This window comes from Brienomyrus brachyistius, chromosome 4, assembly GCF_023856365.1.
Source record: "Brienomyrus brachyistius isolate T26 chromosome 4, BBRACH_0.4, whole genome shotgun sequence".
Classification (NCBI taxonomy): Eukaryota; Metazoa; Chordata; class Actinopteri; order Osteoglossiformes; family Mormyridae; genus Brienomyrus; species Brienomyrus brachyistius.
In genome coordinates, this window is record NC_064536.1 from 7,998,840 (window position 1) to 8,021,231 (window position 22,392).

The window sequence follows — 22,392 nt, forward strand, 5'->3', positions numbered from 1 at the left end:
AAAAACGCAGGTAAAAGTACAAAGCAGCACCGGAGACGTTTATTCTTCAAAAAAGACGATATAATTGCAGAAGTCTAAGACCCGAAATGAGGAGAGGAATGCAGGAGAATGGAGGAGGCATGGATAGAAACTAAATGTATTTTTTCAATGAATTCCGACTCAAAGACCTCCAGGTTGTTTTAAGCCCTGAATTGTGAGGACGGAGCCCCTCGCAGTGCTTGGAGACGGCTCAGAGTGTGGGTGTGAGGTCCATCCCGGCCAGGATCGCCGATTTCCATATCCAGCTGCGTGAAGCAGAGCAGAGCAGCCTCTCTTCAGGCTGTTAACCTGCCTGGGATTTCTCTCTGTGAATCTGTATGAAAACTCAGTTTACTCTGTAACTTTACTGTCTTATGATCTTTCCAGTTCATTGTACAGCATGTCTATGGGGAGAATCTCTTTAATGCAGTACATTTCCTTCTCAAAAGGATGCAGTATATACAGATCTCTGCTACTTGTTTACTTATGCACAGGAGAAAATCCAACTGCATTGGTAACCTGTCATTTATAGAATCAAGCAATACATTTCGCTAATTACTGACAAAGCTCTCCACGGACTTTCCACCCGATATCGGTCTAACGTTCTTCTCCCCAACACTCCAGCTCGTACATTAAGATCATCGAGCTCCAAACATCGGACTGTTCCTAAATTCAGACCATCCTCTAGGGGAGACAGGGCATCCTGTGTGGCAGCACCTACACTCTGGAAAACACTTCCTCACAATCTGCGAGAGGTACAGTCTCTTAATATTTCCAAGTATCAGTTGAAAACTCATTTATTTCAGGAATTCTATAATGTATCAATCGCTCTTGTGTTTTGTTGCTGCTTGATTGTATTATTGTTTACACTGCAAAATGTCCTTGAGTGTAAGAAAGGCGCAATATAAATTAAACTTTAATATTATTATAATAATGATAATTATTATTAATAATAATACTCAGAACTCAAAGGTGGGAGATAGCAGGCATCAGACCAGCATCCAGCTATGACAGAGGTACCATCTGGCCAGTCTTGAAACCAGCCAGGCAAACTCTGCAGTGGGCCCGATGTTGTGTAATGGGACTGGGTCAACATACTGGGCCCGTTGCCGTGTAAAGATACCGGGTCAGTACCGGGTTGCATCATCATTCCAAGGCATTAAGAGTCATCCTCTGCGATTTTCCCGTGATGGCGGATTTAAAAAATTAAAACAGTTACTCTCATGATGTGAATTAAACATCACCTCTACAGTGTAATTTTAATGGTGAGGTCAACTCTCTCTATCCGGGGCTGTTCCACTCAGATATACACCCCCAACCCCCCACAGCAGAAACACGTATGTAATGCAAGGCTATCTAACATATGTGAAAACGGATAAAACACGCCGCAGCTTGTGACGGGCTGTGCACACACCTGACAGCTGCTGTAATCAGCCCCCCCCCCCCCCCCTCTCTCCTCCTCCACCAATCCCGTGTCCTGAGCGCTTTTCACAAAACGCTCAAATGAACTGCTCGGCTCAATTGAGCAAATTACCCCCGAAGCTCCATTCTGAAGCTCTGAAAAGGTTTATTGGGAGACGGCAAACATTAGCGAGGCAGCGGAGGCTCGTTCTGCTATAACGGAGCTTGTACGTGCCACGTCTAACCAAATATTGTCCTCTGAGCCACGTGAGCCCCCCCCCCGAAACGTAGCATCACGTACGCCTGACATCTCGTGCAGAGGGAGGAGCTAGGAGAGCAAAGGGGGTTTGATTGTTCAACGGAGAATGTGGCAGCTAAGTGGCTTCTCTCGCAGGTCCGGGACGACATGCACATCTAAACAAGGCTGACATTCAAAAAACCTGATTCTAGTAGTAAAGACTCGTTAGTTCATCAATAGTTGGCCGTAACATTAGCAGAGAGGCGATGGCAGTTTGCAGGCAGCGCCAAGACTGATCTGTTCCGCACCCATCAACTTAAGGAACGGCGCAGTGCTTAAATGAAACAGCAGAGCGAGGGGCTAACGGCAGCGGCAGGAAGCAATAATGACGGAGGGTCCGTGTGCGCCTTTCCCTCAGGGCCATGGAGCTGTCACATCCTGGAAAAAATGCAATAAATTGGGGGGAAACAAGGGCACATTCCAACCTTGGTCCTAAATACCCCTCCCCCCATCGCAAAATAGTCCCTAAGCAGGATGCTTGATGGATAAATCACTCAGAATAAGGACATTCGGGCCAAAGACACACTGCCCTTCATAGTTAGCACTGCAGAGCAGTTTAAAACCGACAAGTATTTTCCCTGATTTGATTAAAGTAATATTCCGGCAGTTTTTGTTGACACCTAAATCCATTCCACTGCTCAGTAAGCAAGGCTACTGGCTAATCAATACTCATAGTCGTCAGGATAATCAATGCTAAACAATGTTAAAGCACTCCTTTTGTTGAATAAGTCGATTTAGGAAACAGGCACACATTATGTACCTGTTATTAAGTACCTACTATTATGTACCTGATTCATGACATGTATTCACTGTTTTTTATTGATTTCGGGAGACATACGTGCAAAAACAAGCCTTGGAAGGTGGTAGAGAGTCAGTGTTGCATAGCAATAGTTCAGAGTCACATTGATTCACATCAAGCAGAGTGAGACCACATATATTCTCGAAGAGCGGTCACACCAACGAGATCCACACAGAGCAGAGTCACACAACACAGAATCACAAGAGATGAAAAGTTCAGGTTCAGAAAGTAAAAATCCAGACCGAGATTTTGGTTCAACCAACCAGCTGTGTATAAAGTGTCACAGTCACAGAGTCCTTAGCTGGTTGGTTGAACCAAAATCTCGGTCTGGATTTTTACTTTCTGGACTATCTACCTGAGAATCGTCATACAGCGTAGATTCACACAGAGCACAGTCAGACCAGCGAGTCAGACAGTCTTACTGCACCCCAGGAGAGCAGGTCAATTAACACCTGTCACGGTGTCTCTCACACCCAACCAGACTAGAGTGACAGGATGAAGTCTGAAACAAAAAACAAATGAAGTTCTCTTCTCTGCACATCATTCATTTTATAAATGGCTCCTTCGGGCACGGAGGACAGCACAGGCAGAGCAGTGCTGAGATTAACCCTTCGGTATCCATCAGTGTGGGGTCAGCGACTTCCTGGTAGCGAGCAGGCCCTCTCCCCCATTACCACTGAAAATAACCTGAGGAGGAAAGGACAGGACGGAGACCCCCCCCCATAATGGATGGGACTTCTGAGAAGACATTCACATTCTCCGCAGAGTAAAACCCGACTGCTTGACATTTCAGCTTCACTGGAGCTCTTTACTGTAGCAGGGAAGCCTTCTACCTCCCCCCCCCCCCCCCCCACCTCACCCCCCACCCCCACATTAAGCTTTAAAAGCAGGTGACAATTCACGCCAACCGGCTCTCTGCCTCCCACTCCCAACGAACTCTGTGGCAGCTTCCAATTAGCCGCCTGCCCTGTGTGAGCCCCCCCCCCCCCCCCCCCCCCACCCAACAAGACCCCACTGGGAAGGACGTGGCTCTGCAGCCTCCATCCAGGGCTGATCACCAGGGGCTTTTTTCTTCCCAGTCAAGGCCATCTACACGCAACTTTATGTCAAATGATATCCCCCCTCCGCAGCCTTTAACCACTTCCCATGTGATTATTTTTGGGGGGGGTGGGTGTCTAAACCACTTCTACAGGTCGGCTAAATGCTAGAGCCCTTTATTAAACATTTTGATGCAAAGGAACAAAGGGTTGATACAGCAGAGTCAGTCAGGGCTTGAGGGCCTTGGTGACATTACTTGGCTGACCCAGGGATTCAAACCAGCATCCTTCTGAGCACAGCTACAGCGACTGAAACCAATGTGCACTCCACCACACACAGATTCACCTCTAACACCTGTATTGTTAAACAGTTAATTATCCGATTTATGGAACCCAAATGAATCTCTCTCTCCACATGTAGATTTATTTTGGATGTCGATCGGCGTAGGTGGCGTGATTGTCACCGCCCCCCCACCCCCCCTCCCCACACAGGTCATAGGCTTTAATATGGCAGTAACCTCATCCATCTAGGTCGCCTCTGACATGTGACACTGATTAAAGTCACTGGTGAATGAATGATGAGTCCCCTGGCAGGATCTTGCAGAACTCCGCAGAAATCGCCCTGCACCAGAGACGCCGTTTAGCTTCCAGGATCTTCTGTCATTTCCGTTACTGCTCCAGTTCGGCCATTAGTATGAATCCCAAAAATGCAGGTTTGTCAACTTCGGTCAGCTGGCTGGTGTGAACCAAGTCTGCACACATATTCACATGTATGTGACAGTTTTATTAACTTATAAATAGCCTGTGCGGTTTGCAAACTACCCCGACGCTTTGGATCTAGCTAATTTTAAGTTCATAACTGAATTTGCCGTAAGATTCCTTGCGTGAGCGTGAGTCTGAAAGCATGATTTGGCACCCGTGGTAATGGGCTAATTTGCCTGTTAGGGAGTTTATGCACAAACCACAGATTAGTGCCCCAGTGCCTTGCTGATGGCGGGAATACGTGATGGCGTAAGCCTCCCCCATCACAGCCCTGTAAGACGCATCACAGTGGGGTTCATATAACCCAGAGTCAGCTATCTAAATCGAAGAACAGAATTGGTCTAATGAATCTCTTTTATCATCTCATGCTGTATTATTGCTCTCATCTTCCTTACATGTGGCTTTAAGTGTCTTTTTTGTTAAATGCTGGTCCAGATATCAGTTTCTCCATTTTCAGTTACGACTTATCAGGACTGTCTGAACAGGGCAACAGATCAGGAGTGGGAACCGACGCCAAGAGGGAGATTCTGCATCAGCACCAGAAGAGCGTGGGCGTGTACCAAAGGGGGATCAGAGATCCGATCGGGTCTACTCCCTAGCCCAGAATCCATGATGCATCTGGTTTAGCCACAGTCTGGGCCATTTTAAGACCAGCACCAAGGTGAATCATTTTCTGATCTTTTTCGGCGTTTGTTTTTAGCAAATGGTTTTATCCAGAGCAGCATACCTTTAGAGAAAGCAGAGTCAGACAGTCCATGGAACAATTGGGGATTAAGAGCCTCGCTCAGTGGCCCCATGGTGAAACTCAAACTGGGCCAGGCTGCGGACTAGAACCAGCAACCTACCGATCGCAGACACAGCACCTGGACCCACCAAGCCACACAGCATCCCCAGTGCCAAGCCATGTCACGGGGGACTAAATTCCGCCCAAGCGCTAGATAAACCCCCAGGCCCACATGAGGGCCGCCAGGAGTTTGCCCACCCCCCCCCCCCCCGTCCCTGCCACGTGATGGATCGGTCCACAGGGGCCTCTCAAAGCTTAACACGCAGGGAGAAACGCTGAGCACTTACTGGGTCGGGCGCTGAGCTTTTACTCCGGGCGAGAGGAGAAGCTGCGCTATAAAAGATTAAAAGCTCCTTGGTGGATCTGGAAGCTCTCTGGCCGATAGCGAAACACGGACCAAGACGGCGATGGGGGGGCAGGAACCCAACTCAGCAGGAATATGAGGAAGAAGTGAGCCGCTGGGGGCTGGTGGACCAGGAAGAATACAGCGCAGGGTCCGGGAACAGAGCTTACGATCATGTTCCTGTTAATGCAAAGGTAAAAAGCAATTCCCAAATATGCATCCTGTTTTTTCTGGAAAAAGGCCAAAGCATGAGGCCAGAGCAGGGATGTGGGGTCCCATAGCACTTCACAAACACCTTCAGATAACAGCCCCCTGTGGCAGCAGCGCGACACCCTTTCGGTTCGTCTTCTTTGTTTTCCCACTGAAACATACTGCCCTGTAAAGAGAGGGAGTACCGGCAGGTTTCTGCATCTTGGTGATCATCTCTGATTTGAAAAAAAAAAAAAAAAACAGACAGTTGCCAAGCAACAACATCTGACATCAATCTAGTGTCCGGAGGATCCGCAGCACGCGTTTCAGGGCGTAATTTCCCAGGAAGGCCGTTTATCACGTCACCCCGCCAAGCCACACTTTCAAAACATGCATTTTTCAAATGCAGAAAAAACATTTTTTCAATAATCTCTTTACTGCAAAAGAATGAATGTAACAGAATGTTAAAAAGTTCACTATAAAGAATGACGGTCTCACATACACACACACAAAAAGCCTAAAATTCAGGGATGCTGTTTCTCAGCAAGCATGTTTGGATGTTTATTCCTGGCTGTCTATTCTGTGCAAGCCGGAGAGGACTGTGCTGGCATGTTACACGTCACACCGTTACTGAGAGCAGTGCTCCCGCAGTCACATGCTAAGGGCACATCTCAGTCACCAGTCCACCTGAGCCTGGTTGCGGCTGTCGTGCGAGATTAGCGAGCCGAATGAGGTTTAGCTAAACAAGGATCAGCATGCGGCAGAATGAATTCAAACGAGACACCGTGACCGAACGGAAGATGCATCAATTCCTGTGCCTTTCCGCCATATAACGGCGTCTGTTTTATAGCTAAGTGCAGATAATTCACGTTAAAAGCACAATTCAAGGTGAGATTTTTGATTCGTTCAGTTACCTCAGACATAACAAGGTATGGAATCTGATAACTTTCAAAACAAGATAAATCATAATCACACATAAGCCCCATATTATCCAAACACCAGACCATCATCCATCTTTACTAACAGATGAAATGAACGACAGAATTCATAAACGTTATTCTCCTGAATACAAAGCAAATCCATCCAGCTGGAGAAACGCCATGCCATTTATGATATATTTTACAAGCAAAACATATTCTTAGCGTTTCTGTGTGAAAGGTGGTAGTTAGTTATAACATATCTCTCACTGACGGCAAAGGCTGACAGAAAAAAAAAACACACTTATTTAAGCTCTGGAACATTCAGAATAATTCTTTCGAAAGATGTCAAGTAAGGAAATCTGGCTGTGACATTCTGCTGGTTTTGATATTTGCAGTTCTGTTACAGCCAATAACAGATGACATCTTATTTTGTTATTTGACAGATGTGGAAATAAACCCTGGTCGACTTCCCATGCACTGAAGTGATATGTTCTTTGAATAAAAATATCAAGCCAGAGGTTGAACTTGGCTATTTTTGGTTCAAAGATACAAATGTTTTGCTAAATTAGACAATTATTCAGGTACATGTCCAATTGCCAGATATACAAAAAAAAAATATCCTGATATGAATGCAATTAGCCTAAGTCAATTTACATGTCTAATTCCTGGTAAGAAATCTGTGAGGTTCACATCCGTTACAGAACATGAGCACAGCTGAACACTCTGTCAGGAAGAACTAACTAGTAAGGGTAGTAAAGGAGAACTTCAATTAAGCTGAAGGATGCTCTGGGGAGTGAAAACACACTGTAACTTCCTGTCCAAACTGGAAGGTTTCTTTAGACGTTGCTTTCATCTGATTGCAAAAAAACTTTTGTTTTGGATTTAAGAGCAACGTTTGCATGATTTGCGTATCTTTGTTTTAACAGGGAAAATATTTAATTACGAAAGAGCTTCAAACAAATTACCAGGATTTCAAAAAATGCTAGTGATGCAAACCGGCATGCAAGTTCTATTTATGATTCATCCTGCTCTGTTTCTGACAGACCCGTCTGCATCCTCTCCCTTTTCTTTGGCTTTCAGAGGCATTAATTAGCTCAGTAATTACCGAGCCTAAGCAGACACGTAGCCAAAGCATTCAGAGACACCAATTAGCAATTAGCCGTAACTAATATGGGACAATTTCATGCCTTCTAGAGTCCAGTGGCTGCGGTAGGTCGCCTCTGGCCAGCCATTGGCTGTCACATGTCATGTGACCTCGGCAAAAAGGAGGCCACGCCTCCCGATGGAGACAACTTCGTTGAGCAATGCGGTCAAAGCAGACGCCCCTTGATGTGCCTCCCCCAGGTGGATCTCCTTTGACATGCTCTGGCCTAACAGCCAGAGGCTCCAGGATTCAGACCCCAAGGCCCAGCATACAGAAGCTAGCTATTTATCAAGAGGCGGCTCTGTTTCTAGAACAGTCTGTAGTGACAGCATGAGAGAGTCACTGTCACTACAGGCACTATCCTCAGCTGATAAACAGGGGCTTATACTGTACATGCCTCACTTGCTTAAAAACGATCTTCCTCCTGTACTGTGCCGGTGTTTCTTTGACCAAATTATGCCTGCAAAATTATGAATATCTATTTCACGTATATGAAAGTCTAATGTGCATAGTATGCTGTATTATTTAGATCATACACACACAAACACACAAATTATACACAAATATGTAATTATATCTTTGTGAGCGGAGCAAGCAATTCCACTCTGAGGCTGATACTGCAGCATTTTCACAAGGGGGTCGTGAGACTCACACCCGGAATATTCTCTGGCAAGCTGACCTGTGCACCATTGCTGTCCACGTAATTGCTATTGTGGATTTATTTTAGCAGATGTCCTGCTAGAACATTAAAATATACATATGATTCCCCTTATTCGTAATTCCTCATTGAATTGTCATCCCATTTGTAAATTTCTATCCATTTCAACACGTTACTGTAATGCAAACTAACAGGAAAAAAACAATTGTTTGACAGATTGCAGTTGACTCATTGTTCTCCAACTGAATATTTCAATCGTGGACTTTCAGGGGGGCAGCCCTTATGTGATTATTCTCTATTCATTTCTATGGGGAAAACTCTAATCCCAGCATGACGACCTTGACCCCTACTCAGCCCTAACTTTAACTATAAGTAACCAAACAAAATAGAAAACGTTTGGCATTTTTACTTTTTTGATTGCATTCACACTGCACCTTTGAAGGGACTGGAAAAATGGTCCCCACTATCAGGTTTTTATTACACTGTGGGGGACATTTGCCCCCCAAAATGTAATATAAACTATTCCACACACACACACATTCACATGGCGCTTTAGCTGATGATCTTCATGAGGTCATTCCCCTGACCATCTACCATCACTCAGCACCCGAGACGGATATTCTGCCTTTATCATTTCAGAATATTTCAGAGTGTCTGCTTTGATTTGATGATGATGAAGACGGTGATGAGGATGAAGACGGTGATGAGGATGACTGTTATTTTGCTTCTTTGGACAGACAGCGGCATGCCGCATGACCTTTCCCGGTGTGAGGACAGCAGCTTTGTGGTCAGCAGTCGCTGCGTGACTTTTCCGTTTTCCCCTCGATTTGCAAACCCTGAAGGACGCCACGCCGCTCTCTAGCCGCGCTCTAGATGGGGACCGGCAGGGATGGGAGCAAGCGGATGGGAAAGTCACAGCATTACTGTTATCCCGCCCTAGGTGGCGCTGTTTGGTCTCCATGATCCTAAGCTGCACCTGCTCTGCGTTCATCCTTCTTCTCATGAGGGGGTCTTTAAACATGATGAATCTGACCCGACCCAAATTGGGCCCCAGGAAGCGAAGGTACGCTGACATTTTGTTAAATCACGGCCACTTTCCCCCTCAGCATGAACACGAACGAGTTTGTGGGCTGTTTCTTGTTGGATGAGGCAGGTTTTCCTCTGTTCAGTACAATGGCGTGGGGGGGGGGGGGGGTTGTACCTGGTGCTGGAAGGCTTGAATTTTGCACTATATACCCAGACAGGGATATTTCTCCAGATGAGAATGACCATATAAATTCACACTACAAAAGACAGCAAACAGCCACATTTTACCTTCACACATGCCGTAACTGCATCCGAGTCTGCAAATTTCTGTTATAAACTTGTAAAAGTCCCAGCAAATTTGTTTGAAATTGTGCTACCCCCCCCCCCCCCCACTTTTATAGATGTCACAAATGTTAGCAGCATAATATTCAACGTGGTAGCGTAAATTATTGCTGTAATAGAACACTGGACAAGATCACTGAGATGAATACAGAGGCAGGCGGATAGGATAAGAGTAAACACAATAAATCGCCTCATTTGCATGTTCAGCGTTTCCGCCGTTTTCCGCCGTTTCTTGTCACTGCTGAGGATTGTTATCTTGCCACTCTGCCTGACGGGCCCTCCGACCTTGAATTTAAATTAAAATACCGCCGCTCTCAGACACTTTGGTGTCTTGACCTGCCGTCGATTTGGAAACGGCCGCGCAGTCAAATTTTACTGACCTCATCATAGTCGAAACTCTTGTGCAGCTGCTGGATTAGTGTGATTGGTTTTCAGGAGGCCTTATTCATTTCAAGTAATCTAGTTATCTTAATCTGGCTGCCTGTTGCCTTCTTGGTCTCATCTAGCCACTCAATGTAAGCATTAAAGTCCTCTGATGGCTGTTCTCAAGTATCCAGTGGATTGGAAGCCAATATTATTTATATTCCCATGCATCAGCGTACACATTTTAAATGTCCCAATGATAAAATCACCCACCTGCAAGCAAATCCATTTGAGTATTGAGAATTGAGTATCCTGGTAACTGTGGATTTATTTGAGTGTGTAATGAAAATATGCAAATTTGCATCATGGTTAAAAATGTCTAGAATCTCAATTAACTTTTGCGCAGAAATTTTTATTTTCTTGATTGTTCGGCACAGTTTCGCTCCTTTTCCTCAGTAGCTCACGTGACCTCAGACAGACAGAGCTAAGGGGCGAGACTGCAGTGGGATTAAAGAGGAATGTCCATGATGGAATTTAGGGGTGTGTCGATGATGGTATTAAAGGTACGGGAGCAAGTTGGAATTCAAGGGGTGTGTCGATGACGGTATTAAAGGGACGTGCTTATAATGGAATTAAAGGTGAATGTCCATGATGGAATTTAAGGGGTGTGTCGATGATGGTATTAAAGGTACGGGTGCAAGTTGGAATTCAAGGGGTGTGTCCATGATGGTATTAAAGGGACATGCTTATAATGGAATTAAAGGTGAATGTCCATGATGGAATTTAAGGGGTGTGTTGATGATGGCATTAAAGGTACGGGTGCAAGTTGGAATTCAAGGGGTGTGTTGATGATGGTATTAAAGGGACGCGCTTATAATGGAATTAAAGGTGAATGTCCATGATGGAATTTAAGGGGTGTGTCGTTGATGGTATTAAAGGTACGGGTGCAGGTTGGAATTCAAGGGGTGTGTCCATGATGGTATTAAAGGGACGTGCTTATAATGGAATTAAAGGTGAATGTCCATGATTGAATTTAAGGGGTGTGTCGATGATGGTATTAAAGGTACGGGTGCAAGTTGGAATTCAAGGGGTGTGTCGATGATGGTATTAAAGGGACGTGCTTATAATGGAATTAAAGGTGAATGTCCATGATGGAATTTAAGGGGTGTGTCGATGATGGTATTAAAGGTACGGGAGCAAGTTGGAATTCAAGGGGTGTGTCGATGACGGCATTAAAGGGACGTGCTTATAATGGAATTAAAGGTGAATGTCCATGATGGAATTTAAGGGGTGTGTCGATGATGGTATTAAAGGTACGGGTGCAAGTTGGAATTCAAGGGGTGTGTCCATGATGGTATTAAAGGGACATGCTTATAATGGAATTAAAGGTGCTTATAATGGAATTAAAGGTGAATGTCCATGATGGAATTATAGGGGAGTGTCCATGTTGGAATTAAAGGGGCGTGTCCACAGTGCAATTAAGAGGTAGTGTCCATAATGAAATTGGAAACAGAAAGTCTATTATGAGGCTTTAAGGAATGTGTCTACAACGAGGTTAATCAGGCATTCCTACTCGCTCAGAGCCTTTTTCCCAGATCCTTATGCCCAAATGCGTCTTTCCTCTTACACGTTACCATGATGAGAAGGGGAATTCTGAAGTAAGCTTTCTCTTATTTCCATCCTTATCCCAGAAATTGGCCCGGACGGGGTCGGCACACAGCACCAAGCCCTGGGCTCAGGCACGATGGCCCTTGGAGGCCGGCGCCTCCTTAGGCTGAAGCCATAGGCGAGCTCACGCCGTCTGGCGCTCTCAGCTGCGGTCTGGCACACACACATAAACACGCCCTGGTGAAATCCGAACACAAACACACACCCCCCCCCCCCCCCCCCCGGCGCCTTGGCAGAATGTAAATCCACACAGGCTGATACATTCAACTGCATTTAAATCCACGGCAAAGAAGAGGGGGGGAAGTTTCCCTGAATAACATTTAAATCCACACAGGCTGGAGCTACCAGCTGGCGTTTCCAGCCGCATTTAAATTCACCTGCAAACACGGAAGCCGATAAAAGTGGAGGGAGGGAGCAACAGAGGTAATATGACCCATGCAGAGAGAGCTGGGAGCAGGGATGGGATTAATATCACAGCCAGGCGGGATAACAGAACCCAAGGCTCCACATCAATCCTTATCAGGCAGGAGAAACAGAAGCTGCCGGACCACCCTGGACGACACCGCGGGGGAAAGACAGCAGCCAGACTGCCGGTTTGCACAGACACATCAAACATTTACACTGTTCATTACCTGCACAAATACACACACACTCACAAATACACGCACACACACACACCAACATGCACGCTGGAGAACAAGCTTACCTAGACATTTAAGATCTCCCTAACACAGATACGCACATGCAAACAAACACACCTGCGGGGAATTAATTTAAACAAACATGTAAGGTGTTTCTAACACACACACACACACACACACACACACATATAGATACTAATTGTTCTGAAGCTACAGTCCATTTGTTTTAGAAATCTGGTACTCGGCTCACTGGAACCGGAAAAATACACTGGATATGAATCCGTCACATTGCGTTAACAAAAAGCATAATAAAAAAGACATTTCCTCACACTTTCTCTAAGGTCTCTGCGGCCTTTTGGCAGCGTAATAGGTGTGAGGCGATACATTATTTACAGGAGAAAGAGGATGTGGTTACGGGAGCCCAGGATACAGGAAGGATTCTCAGCACGGACACGGGAATCATCTCCGTCTTCGGCCTGCTTCTTGGACTCAGGTGTTACGGAGCAGCCCTGAAGGTCGAACGTAACAATGCTTCACACACGTGGCCGGATCATGCACATTACGGCAACATGACACCTTACAGTACTGCAGGAGAAACTCCGCAGCCTGACGCAACGGCAGATTCTGTCTCCCGGGAAATGCGTGTGGCAGGAACTGAATTAGCATCGAAGCTGCACTCAGGACTTGCGCCTTCCCGGCGTGCTCTGAATCCGCGGTCGGCTGCCGCAGACGCTCATCTTTGTAACCGGTGGCTCTCAGAGGCCCCCTCGTCTCTGGGTTCGAGGGGAATGGAAGCACTTCACACACACGAGTGCCCAGACCCCTGGAGACGTGACACTCTTCATTAAAACGAGATTGGGAACCCCAGGGACTGGGGGGGGGGGGGGGGCGATTAGGCAGCTGAAGCCATGATGGATTCATTAACGGCACTGCGATTCATTCGCCTTGTGCTGAGTATAATGGCTCTTTCCGGTTATTACGGTCTCTGCCCCTTAGGCGAGCGGAGGGATCTGCTCACAGGGCGGTTCATTAAAACTCACTCGCTCATAAATATCGGCTGCAGTGTCGGGGCTATTTTCAAACTGAGGCGATCGCGGGCCATCTGCTTAAAGCTTTCGGGAAAGTCCTGTCGAGGATCCGGGCGGACGGGAGCAGGGTAAGGAAGAGGGGGGAGGTTCCTAGCACATGCGGGGCATTACCAAGGAGACCAGGAAGCGAAGGCGAAGACCACCTGCAGCGTCCATAGCTGAGAAGAACCGCTTACTGTAAACATTCGGTTAACGGCGCACGGCAGCTCTAGAATTTACTTATTTCAATAAATTCGAAAAAAAATCCAATTATCGATGAGGTTTCAGGCAACAGGAAGATGTTGGGGGGGGGGGGGGGGGATCCAGTACTTTTGTCAAAGGCTGTATGTTCTGGCATGTTTACTCTGAAACGTTGATGAACCAACTTCTGTTTGGCATCCCGGGTGGTGCATCTTACTGATGCAATTTTCAGCTACATCCTCACACTAAAGGCAAAGTGGATCAAGTTTTTTTGTGAAAAAACAACTGTCTCTATAACAACAACAACAACATCCTGCATAACGCCTCAAGCTTTATTGTACTTAACGGGCAGTCCAGTTAATAAATGTGTTATGGTACTCGGTCTTCAGAGCACACCAAAGCCCGCTGGAACTGCTATCCACAAGGTCAAGGTGAATGTTATGTCAAGGTCAATTTAAACCCAATTGCTGGACGTCTCTGTGGCTACATACATGATCACATTCAACATCATGTCAAGGCCAATCTACACTGAGCCATCACTGCAGATCAAAGCCTACTGGACGTCTCAGCTGCTATGTACAAGATCAAGGTCAATCCACACTCCAGATCAGATCAGAGCCGGCTGGACCTCTGCAGCCCTGTACAAGGTCAAGGTCGATATTCTGTCAAGGTGAAGACATGCTCAGGCATCATAGCAGATCAGAGCCTGCTGGATCTCTCTGTGACTCTTTACAAGGTCAAAATCAATGTCAAGGTCAATCGACAGTGAGGTATCAGAGCAGATGAGAAATGGCTGGATTTTCTGCTGCTCTGTACAAGGTCAATGTCAAAGTTATGTCAATGTCAATCAGCACCATTGTCATAAGATCAATCAGCAACACTGTGAAAAGGTTAAGCAATCGGCAACATTGTGAAAAGGTTAATCAACATATTACTACTTCAATATATTACTTCCGGTATGGCTGACCACAGTAATACTTTATTAAATATTCATATTTGTATATTTGTTTCTTTGCCAGTTTTCAGTTAAGAAAATGCCTGACTGCCTCCCTGCAAAAGGTCTGGCCATAACTGTGTAATTATAATCCTTTGGTTATACAAATATACAATGGCAATTAACTGGGACTGACGGATTAATTAATGGCTTATTTAACGGAGATTATATATCAGATGGTGTGTCTGCTGTCGCTCTCCTCAGCAGGGACCTAAAGAAGAGGAGCGTAGAGAGTGAAGCACAGAATGCGTGACGAAGCAGGTCAGTCAGGATCGGCTGGAGTCATCAGAGGCAAAATCACACCCCTGGCAAACTGGCGACCTCTGACCCCCCGCCAATGAGCCCCGAACTAAATGAAAAAGTGAGTTAAATGAACTAAGGAATGCAGACATGGAACACACACTCAAAAGGCATTTGATGACTCTGAAGGGTGACATTGTGGATGTGGCCGATGAACTGTAACATTGCAGGTGGCGACTTCAATCTGTACCCTGCACAGGCCAACGTAAAGGACCGACTCACGGACAGACATTAACTTGACTTAATTACACTCTGTACCTTGCTTTTAGCAGGCAAGCCCACTCGTTTATTTATCCTAGCATGCGAGGGGGGCTGGGCAGTCAGGTGACCTTGGGCCCTTAGAAATGTTTTTCGGTTCCTCTCCTCCATCGCCACCTGGCTTCCTTTTATTTCTTTGTCTTTCATTTCCCTGTTTTTGTATTGTTCTCTCTTTATGATGTTGCACTGTATCACAACACGCCCATGTAAAGCGCCTTGGGGTGACTCCGCTGCGAAAGGTGCTGTATAAAATTTACTGAATTGAATTGAATTGAATGGAAGGTGAAATCTAACTTCCTACAGGTCCTGACGTGATCCTTACATCAGCCACTGAGCACTACCTGGATAAACACCAATGCACTGCATCGTATTTGAGGAAGGTTTAGTTTCTGTGTAATTTCTCATGCCTAGTCACTATATTTTATTTTTGTTTGAGTGGGACATTTTTAGAACAAAATTATATTTGCAAATTAAAATTCCTTGAACCTTTTTTTTTCCTGCCTGTAAATTAGTAGTACCCGCGACCCAGAAGGATAAGCGGTTTGGAAATTGGATGGATGGATAAATAAGTGGTATGTCTGTCACGTCCGGCTTCCCGTGCTACGGAGTGAGGAATGTGGAGGGGGCGTCGGGCACATTTTCGTCTAGAGCAGATCCCGGCTCTTCCTGCCCTCAGAACCTTACACTAACCTTACGGTTCTGATCCGGAGACGTGTGTAAATGCCACAGCTGGTCTGGTGTTTAATCAGCTTTTTAATGGTCTTTAATAACGATGTGACCCCAGCCCTGAGATGAAAGGATCCTGACTCGATAGTCAGGAGTTTGTTTTACAGCTGACGGGTTCTGCTGAAGACCGTGTGGGCAGGTCACACCCTGCTGTCTGTGACACTAATGGGTTGGTGCAAGGGGGCTGTGATTTGGGGGCTGGGGGCAGGCAGGTAAATAGAAAGAGTGAAGCAGAGAGAGCCTAGGAATAAGAGAAAGTTAAGGACAGGAAAGGAAGTGAGAGAGACACAGACAGACAGACAGAAAGACAGAGAGCCAGTATTTGTACGGAGAGTTCCGGTACCATAATGGTGTGAGTGCCGGAGTTTCATGGCAGAGTAACGTCGCAGGCGATGGGGGTGTGTGACAGGAGTCGGCATTATCTGAGGGTGCAGATCCAGTGAGTGCCACCCACCGGGGAGCCACACCTTAAACACACACACACACACACACACAAATACACACACCTGCTTCTTCCAACCCCCCTGCTTTTAATTCTGAGACGTTCCCCTCCCCCCATGAGCAGCCGAGCCGCTGACAGCCGTTCTTCTGCTTATGCAGAAATAGATGGTGTTATTAAGGTGGAGTCATCCCCCCCCTCGCCCATCTGTAACGGCAGCTGGTGAGAGGGTGGCAGAAAATGAGGGAGAAAACGCGGGAGTAGTGAAGAAGGAGAAAGACAGGGCAGGAGCAAGGGATGCTGATGAAAAGGAACAAGGTGATGAAAAGATGGAGGTGATGGAGAGAGAGAGGATCGGCAAATAACTAAACAGATATGGTGGAGAGAGGAGTGAAGAGAGGGACAGGAGAGAGAGATGGCATCATGGGTAGGGGGCAGAGAGAAAGAAAGGAGGGACAGAAGAGGAGAAAGGAGGGGGAGATGAAAAGATGGAGTGATGGGTAGTGGGGTGGAGGGTAGGAGAGAGAGAGGGGGACAGAAGAGGGAATAGGAGGAGGAGAGGAAGAGATGGAGTGATGAGTAAGGGGGGCAGAGAGGAGGAGGAGAGAGAGAGGGACAGAAGAGGAGAAAGGCTGAAAGAGAAAGAGATGGAATAATGGGTTTGGGGACAGAGACAAGGAATAAGAGAGAGAAGGACAGACAAAGAGAGAGATAGAGAACATCTATATGGAGTAATGGTAGGGAAAGATGCAGCACGTCTTGTTAAGTGGCTGCCAGGTCAGAGAAGTACAGGATTCATGCAAATGTACCACTAAAACAGGGGAGAAGGAACCACGGATGTTTGGATGCCGGGCTGAGCCCACAGGAGGGGGGCGACCCGTAATGAGGTCTCTGCAATTTCAGCTCAGTTCTTCCTGGGCGATAACAGGACGGCCAGAACGCGAAGATCCGACCCGTCACTCGGAGCCGCGTTTCCTGATTGTTCTTGTGAAAAGCAATTTCGGAAAGTCTCACAGAAGCCCGCTGGAAAGCAAATAAGTCCGCAGGGTCTCAGCGAATCATTTCTGAGCATCTCAGGACACCATGACATGAAGTGTCAAGCGTCTGCCCTCCAGACCACGACTGATCGGACATCTTAGGCTAAAACGTCAATGGAGCCTTGTGTGACTTGCTGACATTTTAACACGTTTCATTGCACCAATAGTGGTACAAAAGTGAAAAAAGTCAAACAAATAGTTATAATTTTGATATCCAAAATAGCTTCATCCTGTAAAGTCGTCCTGTGAGCAGGTCCCAAATGGGGGAAGGAACATTACAAAGCGTTTCACCAGTTGGGCTGATAGTGGCCGGACTGCGGCTGGAATGACATCAGCAATCTTCTCCAAACAGAAGGTCAGAGACCTTCAGAGACGTGTTCAGGAGGACATCTGGATACGGCAGGGCCAGCGGGTTCCGACACACGGTGAGGATTCCGTTTCAGGTCAGTGGTATCACAGAGACCTCGGGGACCGTGAGAGTGCCACTGTCCTTCACTGGTGAGAGACCTACAGGCCAGAAGGAACCTTCAGCAGAACCTCTGGCAAGTTAAAAATGGATGCTTGTCAAGAAAATGAAGCAGCCCTTCATTAAGGATGAAGAGCTGTGGAGGATCTACACTGTCAACACAGTCATTCCCCACAAGACACTGACTCCTACAGGAGGTATTGAGAACTTGACACTTCTCCTAGGCCCAGAATCCCAGGCAGCAGAGCAGTCATGTGACATGACACTAGTCATGTGACTCAGTGTGGAGAGAAATACAACCAATGCAGGCACCACTTGTCACATCCTCCCATATGAGGGTCAATGTGAAAGTGAGACAGCAACTGCACTCAGTCCTCCCTCATACAGAGGGCGCTAGTCCAGGGTCCTGCACTGTTTTTTCATTTGTTGGTCTATTTGAAATGCCATAATCATGTGACTGTAATCATGCGATAGTAATACTGACACATTCATGTGATTCTTAGCACTTTTCTAATGTACTGGGACCAGAGAGTCTCAGGTTGAACGCGACTGGATCAACAGGGAGTGGAGACTCGTTGGACGTTCACAGAGAAAAACACAGAACAACCCCCCCCCCCCAAAATAAAAAGGCCACAGGTAGCTGAAGGGCAGAGGGTATCAAACCTGCTGTAAATGGCGCCGTGAGCAGGCAGAAATAGCATGTGCAGATCGGGGGTCATGCTGAACAATGTACAGTCACTGCTGGACTATGGATTCCGGCAGTGAGCGGCTTACAGTAGGAACAAAATAAAACGAAATCAAACAAAACATTCATTACGCTTCCAGAAGAAGGACTGGGATTGCATTAAAGCTTATTAATAATCTCTAATTAATTGAAACAAGAAAGAATAATGGGAACAATATACTAAGGTTCCCTTTTTGTTAAATATCATACACTAATCCATTTCCAGAATGATCAAAGAAGCGTTCCAGTAAGAAGAGTGGATTTTAATCATCTAGTGTTAATTATTTATTAACGTGCAGATATTTAAGCCAGACAGAATGTTTATGATGGAAATGTTTCAGTGGAGCACTTATTTATATGTAAAGTAGGAGATATAGAGTGTACTTAAAAGCTATTTTAATTTAGAGTGTGTAATATATGATGGGTGCAAGCGAAATAAATTGCCTGGAAGTTTAATAAGTTTCCATTTTTTTCAGTTGCATTAGAGAACGTTTTGTATTTATACAATAGCTAGCCAAGGTTGTCGAGTTTCACTTCAAAGCCTGAGGAAATGTTCTAATTAACCTATTCAATATGCACAATTAGGAGGCTTTAATAAGTTAATCATGTTTTCACTGTTAGTACAAGACCGGTCTGGGAAGCTTAATTGACATCAGCATTGCTGATTTCGAAGGAGGACCTCGGAGATGCTAAAATAAAAATCAAAGTGGAGATGGATGCTAAATGCTAACTTCCTTTTGGGGGCGAATTGGCAGGAGGCTTGGTGGTGACACTTCCTGTCGGGAGGCTTTCATGCCTCATTTAAAAATAGAGTTTTATTTTCTGCCTGATTTCATGTGCAAACTGGTGGCTTAATTTCTGCACAGAAAGTGTGAGAAAGGGGGTTTGATTAATGTTGAGAATGGAGAACGCACAAACAGACACAGGCGCACAGCTGTAGCGAGCCACTCAGCCTGAAGGGGGCGTACTCCTCCAACCCAGAAGCACCTGGGTTCGACTTCCCATTGATTGTTTCACAAACAATCCTGCTTGTGACTTTTCTATAAAGTTAAAGCATCTTCAAACTGTGATCTACAACTGAATGAATTAATAAATAGTCTTTAAGCGGTAGTCTCCACATGTACAGTCGTGTGAAAATTCAGTTCCATGGTTTAACGTATCAGGACATAATTAAAAAAAAATCATCTGATCCTTAGCAGGTTCGAAAATGATTTAGATCGAACCTCAGGTGTACAACAGCATACGACAGATTAACAAAAATGACCATGCTTAACAGTTGGTATAAGGTGTTTATGCTAATAAGATGTGTTTTCGCCAGTCGTGGTGCAGTGCATTATGGCCAAACATCTCCACTTTGGTCTTGTCTGTCCAAAGGACATTGTTCCAGGGATCTTGGGGTTTGTTCAGACGCAACTTCGCAAACCTAAGTCGCGCTGCCATGTTCTTTTTAGGGAGTAGAGGCTTCCTCCAGGTAGCCCTTCCAAACAAGCCATACTTGTTCAGTCTTTTTCTAATTGTGCTGTCATGAACTTTAACATGCTGACTGAGGCCTGTAAAGTCTGAGATGTAGCTCTTAGGTTCTTTGCAATTTCCCTGAGCATCGCAGTCTGACCGTGGGGTGAATTTGCCGGGACGTCCGCTGCTGCGAAGACCGGCAAGTGTCTTCAATGTTTCCACTTGTGAATAATCTTTATCACTGTAGAACAATGGACTTCAGATTGTTTGGAAACGGCCTTATAACTCTTCCCAGATTGATTGCTTCTCAGATAATTGCTGATGTCTTTCCTCCTTGGCATTGTGCTAACACACACCTGGCTGCTCCAGACCAGCAAACTGACAAACTTCAGCTTTTATAGAGCTGGTCACACTTGCTGATGACCAATTAATCAAGTGCATTTGATTAGCAGCACCTGGCTGCTACTTGCCCTCTTATTTTCTATAGAAGCACTAAGGGTGTACTTAATTTTTCACACACTGTTTCTGCATTTTGTCTTAGTTTTTGTTAAATAAATAATGACATAGTGTAATGTGTCATTTGCTGTTGTTCATCTGAGGTTGTATTTATCTAATTTTAAGATCTGCTAAGGATTTTTTTTAATTATGTCCTGATATGTAAATCCTTAGAATTGAAAGGAAGCGAACTTTCTTTTTCAAATGATCGTATGTGCATGTGCACAGCTGTGAGGTTACATGTGAGTTTGGTGGTGTGGCGGGTGCCCACGTGCCAAACGTGAACTCAGACATGACCTCATTCTCCATCTGAAGAGTTCAGCAGATGAGAATGACTCACGCAGCAGAGATTCTGTGAAATAATGAATAATTTATCCTGGAGAATCTGTAACTGGCGTCTTTCTGGCAGCTGTTATGAGCCTAAAGACAAAAGATGTAGGAAAGGTACAGAAGCCAGACTGGCTGCGTGTCCCGCAACAGAGAGCAGGCAGAACACAGCCATCCATCCATGCATCGTCCTACTGTTTATCTGGGTCAGGGCCGGTGGGTGGACCTGGAGCTGATCCCAGGCAGCACAGGGCACACAGCTGGGGTCACCCTGGATGGGATGCCGGTCCATCATAGGACACACACACACACAGAGTAATAGACTGCAAGAGGAGATCTGTTATATATGAGACAATGTGCAAGCCCTACATGAGTGCAGATGGGGTTCAAACCCACAACCCTGGAGGTGTGATGCAACAACGCTAACCACTGACACACCATGCAAACCCCCCCCCCCCAAAAAAAAGAAAAAAGAAAGCAGCGTTCCGGAAACTTCCATTAGCGATAACGCTTCCATTGGATCGGCTTCCTGTCCAGGGCAGGGAGCCCAGCGAGCGGAAGATGCCGGCCAGAACATCACTCGCTGGGACAGCTCTGGCCCGGGTATGTACCGCTGCTGCTGGAGGTAATGGTTTCTGTCCATGGTGCTGAGGCAACCCACCCAGAAGATGAGTGTGGTTTGCTGTCCAGGGTCCTGAAACCATCAACCAGAGCCGAAGCGCGTCCATCCACCAGGAAAGCTAACGTTCTATAGGAAAACCCTCCCCAGACAAAACACTCATTCATATATCGATTTTATGTTTTATTTTGAATCTGCTCAGTGATTTTATATGAAGAGTTTGTCTAACCGGTCACTGGTCTGCAGGTTACAGCCAGCTGACCACTTAAAAGCAGAGGAGAGACCCCATACTTAAAGCTGCCCCCCCCAAAACCATTCTGCTCCAGGCCCTGAACTGACGGTAATAACATTAATGGATGACGACCTCTGCCATTTAACATCGGCATCAGACATGCAGTTACATTCTGCGCTTGCATGACTTATTAGCCAGTATGGTGATTCAGGCGCTTCTGTTAAATGCAGATTCAACAAATTAAGAGAGTTCAGTGGAGCTCTTTAGAAATGCATAGAGCAAAATGGGTTTTATATCATTTATAGACACAGTATCTCCCAAATTTATCGAGATAATAACAGGGCTTGTACTCTCCTAATGAAATGGAGTCATAAAATGTGCTTGCAAGAGACTCACATCACTGGCTCTGCTGCGCTGTGCTGGTGGGTTAGTGTTTATGCTTGTGTGTACGTGTGTGAGGAATCCACACCATAATTCACGTTCTGGGAATGTGTCTGCACATAAGTTTTGTGTGCGCGTAGGTGTGTGTGCGATCGACAGGTGCGCATGTTAATGAATGAGTGTCTGCGCACTCGTGTGAGTGAAATGATGTCTGGCCAGACCTGCCAGACAAATCAGCCCTGGGCCAATGTCCATGGAGAGCAGTTATGGGGGGGACT

General features: G+C 45.9%; 1 protein-coding gene across 3 annotated transcripts in view; it reads right to left on the bottom strand.

The window, feature by feature from the left end:
* The window catches only part of ralyl (RALY RNA binding protein like), a 61,144-nt gene that overhangs the window by 34,860 nt on the left and 3,892 nt on the right, over nucleotides 1-22,392 (bottom strand). The window lies entirely within an intron of this gene.